Source organism: Crocuta crocuta, unplaced genomic scaffold, assembly GCF_008692635.1.
Source record: "Crocuta crocuta isolate KB4526 unplaced genomic scaffold, BGI_CrCroc_1.0 scaffold409, whole genome shotgun sequence".
Classification (NCBI taxonomy): domain Eukaryota; kingdom Metazoa; phylum Chordata; class Mammalia; order Carnivora; family Hyaenidae; genus Crocuta; species Crocuta crocuta.
The window spans coordinates 2775287-2795737 of NW_027528006.1; positions in this window are offsets into that span (position 1 = coordinate 2775287).

The following is a 20451-nucleotide window of genomic DNA, read 5'->3' on the forward strand; positions in this document are numbered from 1 at the left end:
AATGAGGTGAAAAATTGCAAGCCATAGATCATTTGGGGCCATTGTAATGAGTCTAGCTTTTCTCTGGGTGTGTTAGACACAATGGTGGTGGGCGGGGGGAGGTTTGAAGAGAAGGGATATAGAATCTAACATTACGTTAAGGCTGCTGTATTAAGAGGCTGAAGTGAAGGGTGGGTGGGGACAAGGACAGAAGTAGGCTAACTAGTCAGGAGACTTATGCAGTAATACAAATGAGAAATGGTAGAGGCTTGGATGTAGGAGGTACTAGCAGAAAGGTGGTCTGATTTGGGATACATTTGGTGGTAGTGCTGACGAGATTTGCTGGTGGAGGAGCCAAGAATGACTTAGTCTTTGGCTTGAGCAACTGGACACATGCAATTGCCAGCTAATGAAATGTGGAAGACTGTCTGTAGGTGGAAGGAGATTTTGGGAGGAAGATTAGTCAATTTTTGGACAGATAAGTACATGATGCCTATTCAGCATCCAACTGGAGATATCAAGTAGGCAGATGCCTATACAAGTTTAGAGATCAGGGAAGAGTCCAAGGCTGAAGATAGAAAATTAGGAATGAGTGATAGCACTAAGAGTGAGAGTAAAGATAAAGAAAAGATAAGGACTGAGCCCTGGGACATGCCAAAATTTAGAAGTCAGGGAAACAATAAGAAGTCAGTAAGATAGACCTGAGAAAGAATAGCCAATTAAATAAGAAAACCAGGGGAGGGTGATAGGCAGAAAGCGAACTGAAGAAATTGTTTCAAGAAAGATAAATCAAATTGTCAATTTGTGTCAAATGTGGCTGATAGATCAAGCAAAATCATTGACTATTATCAATAGTATTGACTACTGCATTCAGGAACACCAAGCTAACTGATGACTTTGATCAAAAGAAAAGTTTTAGAGGAGAGTTAGAGGCAAAAGCCTTTGGAAGGGGATTTAATAAAGAGGAGGGAAGAAATTGAAGGCAAACATAGATAACTTCTTCAAGGAGTTTTCCTATCATAGGGAAAAGAAAATAAGATAATAGCTTTCAAGTTATAAGCATTAAGAGAGAAATGGGAGAGATCACACTACATTGTATGTTGAATCCAGTACAAAGAGAAAAATTGATCATGTGAGAGAGAATTTTCAGAATTTGCAGAGTCTTTAAGTAGGATATAAAAATAGCAGCTGGTGCCCAAATGAAGAGGTTGAACTTAAAGGAGTAAGGGTGGTTCATATTTCCCAATAGGAAAAAGGCACCCAGATATAGATATGGATATATGTGTATGGGGAAGAGATACCTTCTCACTGCTAGTATTTATCTAGAAAATAGGGAGTGAGGTCATCAACTGAGACTTTTCATTGGAAAAGAGGCTGTGCTGGGGATGTTTAAAAATTTGAGTAGAGAGGAGAGTAGTTGTCTAAAGGGACAGAAAAATATAGAATTGTCAGGCAGTCCTAAGGTCGTATTTGAGATTGATTGTTTTTAACTTAAAGTAAGACCATTAGCATGTTTTTGTTTTGTTTTACAGCCAAGTTGAATATGTTAAAGCTTAAAAGGAGTAGATGAAGAGTGGAACTTGGCCAGTGATGAACTTATGGAAGGTGAGAATGAGAAAAGACAAAGTACAGGATCATAGAAGACCAATTCAAAGGAGTGATTATTGATGGGGCATGGAATTCAGGATTGGAAAGAGGGATGTCTCACATGACAATGTGAGAAGGGTCATGAAAGAACAGGATAATCAGATGGATTATAGATCCTAGTGAGATCAAAAATTCATTAATGTTTGAGTCCCAGTGGAAGTGAAATTGAAAAGGAGTAGATGATAATAACAAATGGGGTGCTCAAAACTGATATTGTGGTGAATTAGCAATTTTCAATAATGGCATGGTTTCAGAGTTTTAAGATCATGGTACCAAATGGTGAAAAGGGAAGGAATAAGATGGTTGGAAGAGAGAAAGCCAAAGGCCTGACAAGTCAGAATATTGAAAGGATTCTATGCATGGCTATTGAAAATATGTAGTTTTTTCCAAGAGTTGAAAATAGAATAAAATTAATACTGGGAAGGTTTGGGTAAAAGAAGAGAAAGAAGCAGGTGAAGTAAAGCAATAGGAATTTCCAGCTGATACTATCTGATTTTAATCATAGAGCTGGAGAACAGCTTTTAACAAATTTCAACATACATGTTACATGTGGATCAGGAAGGAACTTATTAAACTCAAGAATCTGACTTAGTTGATCTGGGGAAAGGGTTGAGATCCTGCAATTACAGTACAGAAAGTGGAGTAAGAGTGAGAGAGAAGGAAGATTTAAGTTTAGAGAATACCAAACATCCTTCAGCAAAACTCAACTCCTTCTTGCCTTCCTTTCTTGTTTTTCTTATTTTCTTCCTAGGTTCACAGGAACCAATTAGACTGTCATTTAAATATGAACAGAGAAAAGGAAAGAATCCAACATGCTAAAGCTGACTCAGCTATGAGATTTATTATTAGTGATGTCTGGTACAAGAGAAGCTGTTTTAAATGTATGTTTATAAAGCAGTACTTTGCAAATTGATATTTTATTTAGGGCATAAAACCAAAAAGGAAAAATTTTAACCTTCCCAGAAGGAGTTACTAATGTTCTTTGCTTCTATTCTAAACAGAGTCACTGGTAGAAAGTTATGTTACTTTTCATTTATTTGTTTAAAGAAAATAGGCCTCAAGGAAATGAAGATTGTGGGCAGATGTGGTTCATCATGATTAAGAAGAAATGATTCTGATACTAATGAAAACCTATTTCCTAAAGGATAAGAAACTCAGTATATAAAGAAAGCAGGTATGCAAGAAAATACATGAACTATCATTAGCTAAAGTTTTGGAGCAGGCCACTCCATAGAGCTTTAAACGAAGAAGACTGTTAACCTGCAACATGCTTCTCTTGTTATGGTCAATAGAAAAGAAACAACATATTTGGATCCCAGATAAGTCCCTTTAGTTGCCTCTGCTGCTGGCTAGGAGGAAAAGAATCAGAGGAAAAAAGGGTTAAATCCTAATGAAAAATTGCGGGTCTTAGAGATTATGAATTGGATTGATGAGTTTTTGTTTCCTGAAGGACAACATGCAGATTAAAGAGCTTTTAACTGTTCTTGATGCAATCAAAAGGTTATGATCGTCTGCTATAAACTCAGTTTCAGCCACAGTTTATGTAAGTTGTTCACATTACTCACTCAGTAATGATGTACTTGGCCCCACTGTTTGTGGTCTGGTTCTCATTTGTTTGGTATTACATTCCAAGACTGCAATGACTCAGAAATGTTCCTTATTTTTTACAGTAAGAAGAAATAGCATGCTTTGCTTGAAACATCTCAAGTTTAATCACTTGTCTGTGGTCTTCCCACAATCTATCCAAGCAGGTGTATATAAGTGAAGGCTTCCACATATTGCATTAGAAGAACCAGTATTTCTAACCAAAAAACTGCTGAAGCTAGATTCCTATACTCATGTGACATTAACAGAAAATTTAAACCCTTTACAATATAACAATATATTGAATATATACTGAATATATAAATATAGTGAATAGTGTATAATATTCACTCTTATCGGAGTGTTAGCAAGTAGGCTTTTCAGAATATAAGAAAATTCTCCAGAATAAATAGTATCAAATATTTATGAAACCTCTATGCATGTATGAGGGAACATGACACTTGTACTCAAATCTATTTGAAGAGAAGGTATGTTCAAGAGGTATGAGAACTATTGTACACCAACAGGGAAGATATAAGTAGGGGCGATAGGTAAATTTATATGGGTAGGTTTGGTTTTGACACAATACAATTTTTTCTATGAACTATTAAGTTTAAGGGCTCCCAGAAAATAGAATGACACCCCCCCTTTTTTTTTTGGCCTTTAGGTCCCTGAAGACATTGAAGCAGAAATGGCAGTGAAGAATCAGATGAGTTAGTCTCAAATATCTGTTCCCTGCAAACCTAACTGCCTTGGATTCTAGCATAGAGTTAATAGGTATTTATTAAGTGAAAAAAAGAAACTTCTCTCACAATGTAACACTATTCTTACATTTTCCCTTCATAAGTTCTTGGGTCACCTCAATTCTCCTGTCATGGTAGTTTATAGCACTCTTCTCTACCAGCCAGTAACACACAGAATGTGAGTTCTGGCAGAAATAGAGGGACATCTTTAAGGTATTCTCTTCCAAAGAAACATGTTAGGTGAGGACTAGCCCATAGCATACTAAACATAATTGAGTAGAAATGTGCATTAACATATAGTCTGAATTTGTTTCTTGTGTAAAATTGTCACTCAATAAGATTTGAAGGAAGTAAAATACAGGACAATAGAATTTTGAACAGGGAAGGAAATTTGGGGAGACAAAAACGAAATGCTGCCCATAGAAGAAAGACTTGGTTAATCTTTCTAGAACCTGGCTTCAGAGTAGCACCAGGTGTCTGGGATGACAGACTTTACTATAGACCGTTTGTTGTCTTTTTCGCCTTCAAAAAGTACCTCAGAAAAACTTGGGGGAAGGGAATTCTAAGGCTTGTTGGGAGTTCAAATAAACCAACTAGAAGTCAAAGGAAAGGAATCTGGTGCCATTTTCTTAATTACTTGAACTTCCTCTAATTCTACAAGGACTGTTCTGAGTCTGGAAAGACTTTGTAAGGCCACATTTTTATAGTCAATATTCACCTCAAGTAAGTTCTCTGAGGTAAGACTACTCTTGCTTACTCAGATCACTCAGAGTTAAAATAAACCTGAGTTACAAACAGGAAGTGAAAAAGTAGCAGTAATTTATTGAACTAAAGACTTATTTTTCTCTCTCTGAAGTGTAACTATTGCAGCATAGCCTCTAGGTGTGTCAAGATCTTGATTGTCTTGCAAATCGTAGCTGACATGTTCTTTCTCAATATTTGTGTAGTGCCAGAATTTTTAGTTATGGCCTCCTTTCCTGAGGTACATGAGAAAGCACCTATCCAAAAGAAAAAAGAAATCATTTAGATGAGACAAGAAGAGTCAATAGGTATTGCATTTATTTTGGCTAGGTTTTCCAGACTTACTGCACTGTCCTTGAATTAGAAATGAACCCTTAAAGGATTTCTCATTCAACTACTCTAAAGCTCAGTTAACATCTCTATAAATGAAGGCAACATATTACATGATCCCTAAGATCACATCCAGCCCCAAACTTTATGATTCCCTTCTCACAAGTCCAATTGACTGCAACCCTATTATCTTCTACACATTGAAAAACCAGCATTTGAGTTAATCTCTCTCTGTGCTCTGGTAAATTAGCAATGTTTCGGGTGGTCCATAATTCTCTTCTGAGTGAGTATAATATATTCTGGTTTGGGGCTATTTTAAGCTCTCTGTGAGTTCTTGAAGGTAATTATTTGTGACTTTGCAATGATTGTGACCAGTTCCTTAAGTTCTTGAGTGTGAAAGTTACCTGGATCTATGGATTTAACCCAGTCGGTCTGAATCAGTCATTTTTATCTTCCTTCAGGTTAGTGAGGCTATCTGCCTCACATCACATCCTTGCCTACTCTCAGTATTAAATCATGGCTGACATTTGTGGGGAAAGAATGAACTCTAAAGGGCCTTCATGTCATGTCATTTTTAAGTGCTTTTCTTTTCACTGGATCAAGGGCCAATACTTTTCCCATTTTCCCCCACTTAATGATTTTAAACAGTTTTTTTAATATCTTAAGAGTTGTATCTTACATCTTCCTCTTATATTAGTGGTTTATCAACCACAGCATAAGAGGATATGAAGATCACTGGACTTGGGAATAGGGACATCTAGGTTTTCACCCAATAATCTTTGGAAAGTATTTAGAATCTCTGAGCTTCAGTTTCCCCATCCCTAAAGCTAGTATGAACAAGCATGAGACACAAGTAGTGTCCATCAGCTTATTTTAGCATTCTTTATCCGTGTTACCTAGGCCGAGGAAGGTCAAGGCAACACTAGCAGTAGTACTCATAAATGTGATAGGAAAATGCACATGAAGCCTGGACATGGGGAACTGATGAATATAGTTTTTAATATAGTTAATACTTAAATTTAGGTATACAGACAACAGAGGAGAGATAAATAAACATACAGGAATGGTGATGATCTTCTTATGGAAGATATAATCCAATGTTGGGTGTGACACCTACCTCCCCTTCCTTGGAGACCTTTAGATCAAACCAAATCTGTCCCAGAAGAGACCACAATATCCAAACTCTTTGGTCAATGAAGAATTCTGCTACACTGACCTGAATGTGCTAAAATGAACTTCAGCAACTCCTTGCTTTTTATTTGTTTGTTTTTTAAGAACCATTAAACTGTGAAGAACGACTTAGGTTTGCCAACTTGTAATCTTGCCAAAAAAGCTTTAGATGAAAACTTTACATCTACTCTCTACTTTTTCTACTACTTCATAAAGAAGTGGCTATTAGGAAAATCAGTTTCTCAGCAGAATAGGGACAGTTTTTAAATTGAAAAATTTTAACATTATGAAAAGCTATTAACTTTCCCATTTTACCACTGACTGATAAAAATGTAACAAGACTATCATCCAAAGATGTGCATCCAGAAATCACCCTTCAAGTAGGAAAAGACATGACCTCAGTCATCCCGGGGCACCTGCTGCCTTCAGCCAAAGCATTAATGGGCAGAGCTGGCACTTAGGTGAGGTCAGGATCAGACTTTGACCAGCAGCATCAGAGACTAGCATCTGTTCACTGGCCAGAGGCAAACAGAGCTGTTGTTCTTTTTCCATGCACAACTTTTTCTGTCGACTGAAAAAAATCTCTGGTTTGTTATTAGACTCAGGTGTCCCTGCAATTGTCCACTTTCTACCCTCTTAATTTCCCCTTTCCTGAGATTGTGCTATAATTTATAAAGCTTCTGGCGTCAACAACTTTATTTTCGTTCTGACTAGTGGTCGCAAACTCCCTGCATGTTTCTGGTTTGTTAGCAGGTGGCCTGGCCTGCCAAGAAAGAGCTCACAGTCTTGGATTCCCCCCAGGGTTTACCCAGGTTCCAAAATTGGTATCAGGCCTGATACATATTACAGAGCCTCATGGGTATGTTAATGTTTATTCAGGGCAGACAGGCCCATAGGGTACAAGGCTTCATCCAAACACCTTGTACATGACTGAAAGGGGATATTGCCCAGTAACAGGATCATTTTCTTTAAAACTGCGTTTACAATTCACTGAGCAGATGAAAAAAAGAGGAAACAGGTGAAAAGTTTGGGCCAAGTGAACTGCTGTCCAAGTATTTCACAACAAGGGAGGTAGCCGAGAATTCAGAAAACAACGTCAAACTCCGTTTTCGAGGCTTCTCAATCTGTGTTGCCTAAACCGAGGAAGACCACGCCCATTCAGCAAACATTTGCCCCATCTTCTGAGTTGGAACCTAACCCAAGAGAAGGGAAGCAAACTAGCACTGCAAAAAGCAAATTACAAATATATGACTAGTCAGGAGCTGGAAATGCCGCAAATTATTTACTCGACCACACAATAAAAGTGACAGGAGTTGTGTATCCTTAAACAACCTTCTGCTGGCAGAATGATACCACGAAATGGCCTGTTCTGCTGCTAGATGCACTAAAGATTAGATAAGAAAGCAAACAGTCCCTTGTGGGTCACTCCAAGTCCTTTAACTGCCAAAATATCCTAGACTAGATCAAAAGTAGAAAGGATTCTAGAGTCTCTCTAAATGCTTCTTGGAAGCAGAGATGTGATTTAAAAACCAAAACATTGGAGCGGAGCTGAGTATTGAAATGGCTTCTGGTGGAAGGATGTTCAGAGAAGGACATTAGCCTATGGTTGGTCATTAAATGTACCATTTGTAGGCTCTTCTTCTATCACTGTTCAGATTTGTTTGTTAATCCAAGTCACACGCTAAGTAAATCACGATGATCTGTTAATTCTGCAGGTCAGAGGAAAGTAACAGGATGGAGCGCGGTTCGGACTGCAATTCTCCCAATAATAAGTTGTGTGGAAATCTGTCTCACTTTATTATGTCATAGTTCCTGCATCTGTGAAAATGAGACATACAGACTACCACCCTTTCCAGTTCTTATAATAAACTACCTTCTGATCTCAGCCAGAGTATTACTACCTTCTGATCTCAGCCCGAGTATTTTTGACATCAGGGAAATCCATATGCCAATGACCATTCAGTGATCAGCACTGTTGCTAAGATTTGGACTAAAAAAGTCAGAGGTAGGGAATAGATAGTATGCCAGTCTCTCTTAGGAAAAAATCACAATGAAAGGAATTACAATTACGTTTACATGTCCTATAAATCAACTAACTCTGAGGAGAGCAGTGTAGATAGATATTTTCAGACCATTGATAACATAATACACATGACTATTTTGTGGTAAGAAGACAGCAAAGGGACCAAAGACACAAGGCATCCAGTGCTCATCTACATTAGAAAAGGATTATTTGCTTCACAGGGAAATCATCAGTGGCTTCTTTTAAAATTATTTTTAAGTTTATTTATTTATTTTTGAGAGAACAACAGAGAGAGTGAGGAGGGGAGGGGCAGAAAGAGAGGGAGAGAGAGAATCCCAAGCAGACTCCACACTGTCAGCACGGAGCCCAACATGGGGCTTAGACTCACAAACCGTGAGATCATGACCTGAGTTGAAACCAAGAGTCAGACATTTAATCGACTGAGCCACCCAGGCACCCACAAGTGGCTTATTTTAAATGTTCAGCTGCCCTAATTTGTTTAAACTTAATCCCACTTGCAAGTTTAGATATACATATATTTTTATTTGGATACTGTTTTATTCATTCAGGAGACAATTATTGAAGGTATAGTATGTGCTAGATATGGTACTAGTCACTGGTGACACATAGATGAAAAGTTTGCTTTGTCCATAGTCTTGAAGAACTTACATTCTAAGTGGCAAACTGACAGATATTAATAATTTTTTAACATGAGAAATGGTAATAACAACAAATATGAACAAAATGCTTTGGAAGACCAGAGAAATTGGGATTAACAACCTTGCCTTTTGCAAGGACAAAAGGGCTCTGAGTCACTCCACAGGAGATCTTTAAGGTGGATGATTATAGGTTTGATCTTTTCCAGAGCAAATGCTTTTAATTAGATCTAGCACAACGAGTGTGGTGGGGAAGACATCTCACACAGAGGAAAAGCATTTGCAAAGGCATGGAGAAATGGAAATTTAGTAAATGATTGCTGTTCTCATGTGATGAAATTGTACTCTGTGAGAGATCAGGGGACAGAGGAAGGAGGTGATAATGAAAATTAAGGTAGACTTTTTTTTTAGACAATGCTAAAGATTTTCCATTTTACTTATAGGTAGTGAGAAGGAGTTATCAAAAATGACAGCATAATGGGATCGGTGATATAAAAAAAAAAGAAAGGTCCCTTACAATTCTGGTGTCCAATTATTGCCAAGTTATATTAAATGACCATAAGCTTTCCATACACATAAATGGAAAAATACTCCATGTTCATGGATTGGAAGAACAAATATTGTTAAAATGTCAATACTATCCAAAGCAGTCTACATATTCAATGCAAGCCCTATCAAAATAACACCAGATTCTTCACAAAGCTAGAACAAACAATCCTAAAATTTGTATGGAACTATGAAAGACCCTAAATAGCAAAGCAATCCTGAAAAAGAAAACCAAAGCTGAAGGCATCACAATTCTGGACTTCAAGATGTACTACAAAACTGTAATCATCAAGACAGTTTGGTAACTGGCATAAAAACAGACACTTAGGTCAATGGAACAGAATAGAGAACCCAGAAATGGACCCACAAACGTATGGCCAACTAATCTTTGACAAAGCAGGAAAGAATATCCAGTGGAATAAAGACAGTCTCTTCAGCAAATGGTGTGGGAAAACTGGACAGCAATATACAGAAGAATAAACCTGGACCACTTTCTTATACCATACACAAAAATAAACTCAAAATGGATGAAAGACCTAAATATAAGACAGGAAACCATCAAAATCCTAGAGGATAAAACAGGCAAAAATCTCTTTGACCTCACCCGCAACAACTTCTTACTCAACATGTCTCCAGAGAGAAACAAAAGCAAAAATGAATTATTGGGGTGTCATCAAGATAAAAAGCTTCTGCACTGCAAAGGAAAAAATCAGCCAAACTAAAAGGTAACCAGTGGGATGGGAGAAGATATTTGCAAATGACATATCAGATAAATGTTTAAATGTATAAATAACTTATCAAACTCAACACCCAAAAAACAAATAATCCGGTGAAGAAATGGGCAAAAGACATGAATAGACACTTTTCCAAGGACATCCAGATGGCCAACCTACACATGAAAAAATGCTCAACATCACTCATCATCAGGGAAATACAAATCAAAACCATAATGAGATACCACCTCACACCAGTCAGAAAGCCTAAAATTAACAACTCAGGAAACAACAGATATTGGTGAGGATGCAGAGGAAGTGGAACACTTTCACACTGCTATCGCAAATGCAAATTGGTGCAACCACTCTGGAAAACAGTATGGAAGTTTCTCAAAAAGTTAAAATAGAATTACCCTATGACTCAGCAATTGCACTACTAGTTATTTACCCAAGGGATACAGGTGTGCTGTTTCAAAGGGGTACAACATCCCAGTGTTTATAGCAGCACTATCAACAATAGCCAAATGGAAGGAGCCCAAATGTCCATCGACAGATGAATGGATAAAGACGTGGTAAACACCTACAATCAAGTATTACTCGGCATCAAAAAAAATGAAATCGTGCCATCTGCAACAACATGGATGGAACTAGAGTGCATCATGCTAAGAGAAATTATGCTAAGTCAGTCAGAGAAAGACAAATGTCACATGACATCACTCATATGTGGAATTTAAGATACAAAACATGAAAAGAAGCGATGGGAAGCAAAAATAATACAAAAACAGGGAAGGGAATAAAACATAAAAGATTCTTAAACATACAGAGCAAACTGAAGGTTGCTGGAGGGGTTGTGGGTGGAGGGATGGGCTAAATGGGCAAGAGGCATTAAGGAAGACACTTGTTGGGATGAGTACTGGGTGTTATATATAGGGAATGAACACTCCTGAAATCATTATTGCACTATATGCTAACAAACTTGTATATAATAATAAACAAACAAACAAACAAACAATTCAGTGAAAATGTGGCTGCATGGTGGGCCCTTATCCAATCTGGCTGGCATTCCTGTAACAAGTGTAAATTTCTATACACAAATACCCTGGAGGCATACATGCACAAAGAAATATCAGATAAGAAAAGAACAAAAGGGCAGCCATCTGCAGGCTAAAGAGGGAGGCCTTAGAGAAACTTCCTATTCTAGCACATTGATCTTGGACTTCTAGCCTCCAGGACTATAAGAAAAAAAAATTTATGTTGTTAAGACGAGGAGGAATGCATGATCCAGGAGACTAGATTCAAATTCACCTGGATCTTAGCTGCAGTTTGGCGCCACCTGGTTGCCAATGTCTAATTGGGTTTAAATACCCATGGGGAAGATTCTGATTCCTGTGGTGGCTAGGACTTTTAGGACAAGGTCACCGATTCCAGTGTGTTAATGACCCTTGCTTCTCTGACTCAATTTTCTTGTCCAGGAGAATATTGGGAATATGGCTTCTTGTGCCTGCTCCCATGTCTTCTCTTCACTGTTTTTTTTCTCTTATTTACCACCCTATAGAAGACCAGACATCGTGGGGTGCTAGCTAGAACACAGGGACCAATCTCCAATCTCTTTGCATTATCATGAAATTAATTGGTCTTAAATTTTAGATGACTAAGGTAATATCCCTACAATGGAAGTAAGAATATTAAAGAGTGTGTAAGATTATCTTGCTCATTATGATATTGAGTTCATCTGCCTTCATCAGTTTGAGAAAACTAGCTTAGAAGAAATTTTAAAACAGGAAACAGTAAAAATCATCGACATCTATAGGAAGTTTTGTAATCTTGAAGAATCAAAGGATCTATGACATCATCTAGTGCTACATATGTAAATGTGTATGCTTAATAGATACTGAGTCCGAGAGAGGTTTATTTTATTTTGTTCACATGGCTGTGCACGGAGCCCAGGGAAGACCAAGCTAAATTTTGCTTTACTCTAGTGATTTTCAAATCTCAGATGAATCAGATGAGTTTGGAAAATATAGTCAACCCCCAAATCCTTCATATCAATCCTTTTAACAAATATCAAAGAAAATGGAGGGCAGGCAGATAAGAAACCATCACACATTAGCACACAGTATAAGAATCAACCCAAATTTCTAAAGTATTAAACAAAAATCATGTTTCTGATGTTTCAAACACCCTAACTGGCCTTTTACCCAAAGAGGGGGAGGAATTGTACATGCCTTCTCATTTCATGGACTCTACACCTAATCTACAAGTTAAGAGTATCAAAATACAGTCTAACAACAAACAAAACCAAAACCAAACAAACAAAAAACTAGGCAAACAAAGAAACAAACAAAATAGTTCTTCCAGGACTTCTAACACAAATTGCATTCCCAAATACACTGTTCTAAGACAACTTCCAGACCAAAGAAAATTAGCTTCATTTCTGAATATTTGGACACTTAATTGAACAGTCAAGAACTGAACTCCCATATGTTATTTAAACCTGTTAGCAACGTCGTCAGTCTATCCTCTCAAAGATACTAGAGAAAAAGAAAAATGACTGCTTAATTTGAAAAATATTATTTGAGTATGGGTTAGTCAAAAAGTTCAAGATACATAATTTTTTAAACAAATGACAAAATATATATAAAGAAAAACTCTATGTGAGAAAACTTTGGATAAAGAGAATAACTATAACACTTCTCATTTCATTCTACAAAGTGCATGGAATATCTCTCTTTGATGTAGAACACAAAACCCTTACAGCGCAATATTTACCTAAAACAAGAGTAACTGCTAATGGTGACCTATGAAATGATATGCTTGGCCATAGTTAGATCTAGCACTGGCAGAATTATCAAGGAAGTGACATTTATCTCTGTTTCAGTCCTCAAAAAGTCTTCAGCCATCCATGTAGCAGTTGCCACTGATGCTCTACTCCATGTCCTTGGCTCCCCTCTGAGTTCATGTATAGCCAAGATGGACATTTTCTGTAACTGCTGATGAGGAATTTCTCTGCTTCACTGCCTGAAGCTTTTCTTTGGCTCCATGAGAACTTGTTAAGACTGTTCAAGGTTGGGAAGTTATGGGGATTTAATGGTTGCAAACTAACTTCCAAAATAATGAAGGACATGAGCCACTGGTAAATACCCCAACTTCCCTGTCTTTCCGTGGTATAATTCTGAGGCATATTTGACACAGTAAATCTGTGGATGTTTAATGGGAGTGAGCCCCAGTAACACTGGTAACTCCCTCTTAATCACACCTTTTATCGGTTCCTCTCCTTCCACTTGTACTTTCTGTGAGAACCATCTCAAAAAATTACTTACATTCAAGTCCTTGTCACAGGATCTGTTTTTTAGGGGAAAACCAAGCTATGACATGTGTCTAATGTTCCTATGTTACCCTCTCACTGGCTGCCAATGAATCTCCCTTAATATCTCAAACGGGAACTGGATTGCAGGTTAAGAGGCTGAGTTCTAATCCTGTTAGCTAATTGTGTGTCCTCTCTGAAGCTTAGTTTTGTTCATTCGAAAAATGAGGGGGTTGGATTATATATGCTGTAGAGTGCCATTGAGTTTTTACTCTTTATCTTCTATTTTATTTTAGAGTGGAAGGAAAAAATAACACTGGCAAAGAGTGAAAGGAAAAACAATCTGTCACAGACTTGCCTGATAACCAGAATGCATTTCCCTTATTGCATTAAATTATTATTATCTGGTAACCCTACTATGATGTGAGCTCCTCAAGGCTAAGAAAGATGTCTTATTCATCTTTGTATTTCTAGACTTTAGCAGAGTGCCTAATATATAACAGTTATCTAATAAATGTGTAATTAATGAATTAGTAACCATTATATACAGGAAAGAGAAGTGAGGATACTGGCTGGACTGATGGAAGAGAAAATATAGGAAATATGTACAATTGCCATCATGGGGCTGGCTAACACAGGATTATATTGAGTGCTGGATTTTAGGCTTACACTGATAGCCATGACAGGGCATAGAATGTTTTTGGGTAGGAATGGCACAATGAAAAAGATAAAGGTGGTACAGAGGAAGGGTAGCAGAGTAAGATACTGAGAGAAGTGATCTACTTAACCTCAGTTGTCAAGATAATGTCTTAAAAAGACTTTTTTCAAGTTTTCAAAAATTATAGTGAGAATATAATGCTTGTGTTTATATGATTATCAAACTAATCATAACTCAATCAACTTAATGTATCATCAGCATGTGATATTCATAAATAGGTGTGAATTGTGGCACAATAATTGGCTCCTTATCCATTTTAGTATTTTGTGCACTTTCAAGCGAAAATATTTTTGATGTTACCAAATTGGTCTTACTTTGTTTATTTCACAGTTCTTAGTCACCAGGCTTAGTTCACAAATTCCAACTGTTTTCAAAGATGAAGTTTATTTCAGTAAATGAAAACGTTTTCAATGCTGCAGAGGTTCAAAACAGTAGAGAAATCAAAATTCATTTATATAAATGATTTCTATTGAATTTATTAAAATAAAATAAATTTCATTTTTTACAGTCATGACTTATATTAAAAGACCTAATCAGTTCAATATGAGTTAGCAGCAGCTTGCAAAGGCAAAGTGTGAGAGTCGTTCTCAAATTCTCCTTTCCACTTACCCTCCTTACCCAATCAGCTGTTTTTGACATAAGCATAGCATATCATTCTTGCTGCATCGAGGAAAAGAACTTACCCGTGGAGAACTAGCTATGGCCACAAACAAGTGGTATACAAATACAGCAAAGAATAAATTGCTATTGTCCAAGAATCCTTTCTATAGGCCATTAAATTGTTTTTTTTTTCTTCCTTTTCTTTTCTTCCTCTTTCTCCCTCCTCTTTTTCTCCTCCCTTCTTCCCTCTCCTACTTCTTCCGCTTCTTTCCCCTTCTCCTTTTTGTCTCCTGACCTCAAGTACCTGGTGGAATAATCTTGGAACCAAAATGAACTTAAACAGACCTACTAGCATCAAGCACATAGAAATATTGGATTAAAATAAACATATTACCAAGCTCAAAATAAGGAAAGAACATTGGGAAAAGGATTCACACAGCAAGGGTTTTAAGTATACAAGACTATGTGGTATCTGTTAAGTAAAGGATACAAGACTAAGAGAAGAGTTGGGAGTTGGGCATATATGTCTTAATGATTTTATCGGCCACAAGAGGACATGAGATTTAGTTTTGGTCCTATGCAAAATGGGGAGTTGGTTCATGATTTAGGCAAGGATCATGAATTTGCTGTAACCATTAGAGGAAAGATCATTGGGGAACAATATACTTGGTAGCAAAGTATAACCATCCAAAACACTTACAAATTATAAGAAACTATACCTCTAGAATGGAGATAAAGGGAAATCTTCACCTCCATTAAGTGGACCAAACAGCATTGTTATGGGGCTGCTTCGTATTTTACCACTTGATGGAATGCAATAAGAAATAGATAGCATTATCCATAAAGTATTTAACTTGATGATTTAACCTGAAATATTTTTTAACCAAAAATATTTAACCTGAATTTAATAAATTCTCTGGCTTACAGTTTACTGGAACTAGAGGACGTAAGACGTTACATAAGAAAACAATCAGCCAGATCAAGAAAGCTGATTAACTATTAGAAAACTGCCCTGGGCTCTTTGAAGAGTCAAGGTCATAAAAAAAAAAAAAAAAAGGAAAGCAGAAGGACTGTTCTAAATCTAAAATGCCTAAGGAGACATAACTACCCATTGCAATGCATGATCTTAGATTGGATCCTGGATAGAAAATAAAAATTGACAAAAGACATTTGGGGCTAATTGAAGAAATTTGAATATGGACTGGATATCTTATTTCATGAAGGAATTATCCATTTTATTAAAAGATGCTTGATTTTTAGAAGGTATATTTTGAACTGTTTAGGAAGAAAACGGCATGATCTCTACCACTCACTTTAAACTAGTTCCACATTAGTAAACACAGGTGTATATGTGTGTGGTGTGTGTCTGTGTGTGAGTGAAGAGGGTAGGAGGAAGAAAGTCAACATGATAGAATACTAACAATAATGGAATTTAGGTGAAATGCATACTGGTGTTTTTTTCCTTTTTTTTTTTTTTTTTCCAATTACTATTATGTCCTAAGCATTTTTCCCTACTTTTAAAATCCTGTTATGGGTATAAAGAATGTACAGGTAAAACAAATCTGTATCTATGTAAGTAAACAAAATGATACAGAAACACCAAAAGTTCCTGTTTAATTTTAGCTCACTGAAGAGAAAAGCTGATGAAAGTAAGCTATAAGTTAACCACTGTACCATGTCTGTATTTCCTATATAACATTGGATTCTCTCCCCTGTAGTCATGTGTGCCAAATCATGAACAAATTTCTATGCTCATTTCAGACTAAACATAATATGCTTATATTTCAGAGAGAGAAAATGTTGTTTAGTTAAAAAAAAAAAAAAGTCAGATCCATATAATTCCCTAGCTGCACTGTCGTCCTGAAAAGCACTATACAAATACCTTTCCTCCCGAATCTTAATTTCCTCTGTTATATCGTCAGCATTACCTGATAGTTGATCGATTACCCCCCTCCAACAGCAGCTTTGTAAAACAGTCTAAGAGAACAGTCTACTATTTTTAATTCATCTGTTTCAATTTACCATTATATCAAAAAAGTGAATGATGTAGAAATTAACATAATGACCCCCAAGTCTAGACCATCCAGGTCACTTTTACACATATATATACAAACGATAATCTAGCATATGTATTTTAGGTGACTCTATAGTTTTTCATTTTTTGTTAACAAGAATACCTCCTCAATGTGCTGGAGGAGCTCTAGGGAAGGCTTCAGAGGCTGGGACACTGGACTGAGCCAGGGCTGGAGTGCAAGGAAGCAGAGCAGCAAGAAGCCGAGTGAGTCTGCACCAGGAGCTGGTGATGCCTGAAGGCAGCCTCCTTCTATAGCAACACTGTTGTGAGGGCAGCAAGGCTAGGAATGATGTGGGGAAAGCTGATCTTGCCCTGAGGGCTGAAGAGTAAGAATGCTTCTAACTATCTGCAGAATTCTTGGGTAAAATTTCCTTCAGACAAGACACCATGAATAAGACAAAAGAGCCATAAAATGCAAGTTATTCAGACACCTGCTATGGACTGAATTTTGTTCTCCCAGTTTTCATACGTTGAAGGCTTAACGCCAACAGGATGGCATTTGGAGATGCGGTCTTTGGAAGGTAATTAGGTTTTAAATAAAGTCATGAGGGTGGGGGCCGTATGATGAGATTAGTTCCTTTATGAAAGGAGGAAGAGACACTTCTCCCTCTGCCTACTGAGGACACAGTGAGACCCTGGCCCAGCTGCAAGCCAGGGAGAGTTCTCAACAGAACTGGGCCATGTTGGCACCCTGATCTCAGCCCTGAAGATTCTGAATTTCTGTCGTTGAGTCACCCGCACTATGGCATCTTGTTAGGACAGCCTGGAAAAATTGATACAACACCTAAGTTATGTGGACGTTGAAAATGAGAGCTACAGAATGTGGAGATAAGAAGCAGTACCTGTTCCAGAAAACTGAGGAGACACATAAAAACGAAAAGTCATAATAAAATAATTTCAAGAAATAAAAAATATATGGTTTTCAGTGTCCTGAGAGAAAATACATGCCAACCTAAATTTCATTTTTGACTAATTTGTCTTTCGGAATGAGAGTTAAATAAAGATATTTATCGACAAACAACAACAAAAACATTCTATCTAAAGTAAATTCTGGGGGCACCTGGATGGTTCAGTCCAATAAGTGTCTGACTTTGGCTCAGGTCATGATCGCATGGTTAGTGAGTTTGAGCCTCACGTTGGGCTCTGTGCTGACAACTCTGAACCTGGAGCCTGCTTCAGATTCCGTGTCTCCCTCTCTCTCTGCCCCTCCCCAACTCTCACTCTGTCTTTCTCTCAAAAATAAATAAAAACAAGGGCGCCTGGGTGGTTCAGTCAGTTGAGCGTCCAGCTTTGGCTCAGGTCATGATCTCACAGCTCATGGGTTTGGGCCCCACATTGGGCTCTATGCTGATAGGTCAGAGCCTGGAGCCTGCTTCAGATTCCATGTCTCCCTCTCTCTTTCTCTGCCCCCCTCCCACTCATACTCTGTCTCTCTCTCAAAAATAAATAAACATTAAACAAATTTAAAAATAAATTAAATTAAATGAATAAGAACATTTAAAAAATTTTTTAAGTAAATTGTGAAAGAAAAGGAAAACAAAGCGAGAACAGTCAGAGACTCAGAATGAAGGGTGAACACAAAGGTAAACATATAAGTAAAGGCAAAATAAATTTTTAAACAACCAGACACATTGAGGTCAAATAGCTGAAAATAAAAAATGAAGAGAAAATTTTGAAGGCAGTGATGGTAGGGAAGGGTAGCATCACATACAGAAGAACAAATACAAAAATTGTAGTATATTTTAATTGAGAAACTATGTAAGCCAGAAAACAATACTTTATAGTACTGAGTGGGAAAAGAAAAACTTGGCTAAGTATTAATGAATACTTCCCCCAAAATAATTTTCAATAATGATAGTAAAATAAAAACTCTTTTAGGCATACGAAAGCTGAAAGAATTTCAATGCCATCAGACATACCCTGCAAAAAATGGCTAAAAGATGTACTTCATGAAGAAGAGTATAAAAAAAGATGAAAATTTGGATTTATTCAAAGAAATGAGCACTAGAAATGGTGAAAATTGGAGTAAATTTAAAAAATGGTTTTTGTCTTTCATTAGAGAAATACAAATCAAAACTGTACGATATCACATCACACCTGTCAGAATAGCTAAAATTAACAGCACAGGAAACAACCGGTATTGGTGAGGATGCAGAAAAAGGGAAGGCTCTTCCACCATTGGTGGGAATGTAAACTGGTGCAGCACCCTGGAAAACAGTATGGAGTTTCCTCAGAAAGTTAAAACTAGACCTACCCTATGACCCAGCAATTGCAGTATTAGGTATTAACTGATTCAAAGGAACATATGCATCTCGATGTTTATAGCAACATTATCAACAATAGCCAAATTATGGAAAAAGCCCAAACGTCCATTGACTAATGAATGGGTACAGAAGTTGTGGTATATATGTACAATGGATTATTACTCAGCCATAAAAGAGAATAAAATCTTGCCATTTTCAATGATCTGGATGGAGCTAGAGAGTATTATGCTAGGTGATATAAGTCAGAGAAAGACAAACACCATATGACTTCACTTATATGTAGAATTTAAGAAACAAAACAGATGTACATGGGGGAAAAGAGAGAGAGGCAAACCATAAAACAGTCTTTTAACTATAATGAACAAACTGAGGGTTGCTGGAGAGGAGGTGGACAGGGGGATGGGTTAAATTGGTGATGGATATGAAGGAAGGCATTTGTTGTGATGAGCACTGGGTACTGTCTGTAAATAATTAATCACTTAATTCCACACCTGAAACTAATATTACACTACCTCCTAACTAACTAGAATTGAAATAAAAACTTGAAACAAACAAACTAAAATGTATGGTTTAGGGGGCACCTGAGTGTCTCAGTCAGTTAAGTGTCCAATTCTTGATTTTGGCTCAGGTCACAATCTCACAGTTCAGGAGTTTGAGCCCCAAATTGGGCTTTGCACCGTCAGCGCAGAGCCTGCCTTGGATTCTCTCTCTCCCTTTCTGCCCCTTCCCTACTCACACTCTCTCATACTCTCTATGGCTCAAAAGAAATAAACTTTAAAAAAATGTATGGGTTTTGTCTTACTTTTGATTACTTTAAAAGATAATATACTACCTACAGCAAAAATTAGGGAAAAGTATATTCAGAAAGAGTCTGTGAGCCTGGAAGTGAGTAAGCAAAAACCTCCCAAACTAAAATTCTGTAGTGGGTTGAAGAGTGGGACCCTCAAAAATATTCCAAATCTTCAATCTCAGAACTTTGAATGCAACCTTATTTGGTAAAAGGGTCACTGTAGATGTAATTAAATTAGACATAATAAAATGAAATCATCCTGGACGTAGAGTGGGCCCTAAATCTTTTCCTAATTAAAAATAAGTAACTTTTATTTTTAATATTAAGGCATTCTATTTGAGACACAAGGGAGAGGGAGATATTAAGGTGGAGGCAGAGATTTAAAAAATGTATCAAAAAGCCAAAGAATAGAAAAGATTGCCAGCAGTCCCTAGAAGCAAGAAGAGGCAAAGGAAGACTCTTCCTTAGAAGTTTTAAAGAGAATACAGCTCTGCTGACATCTCAATTTTGGACTTTTGGACCCCTGAACAAACTGTGAGCAAATATAGTTCTGTTGTTATTTTAAGCTA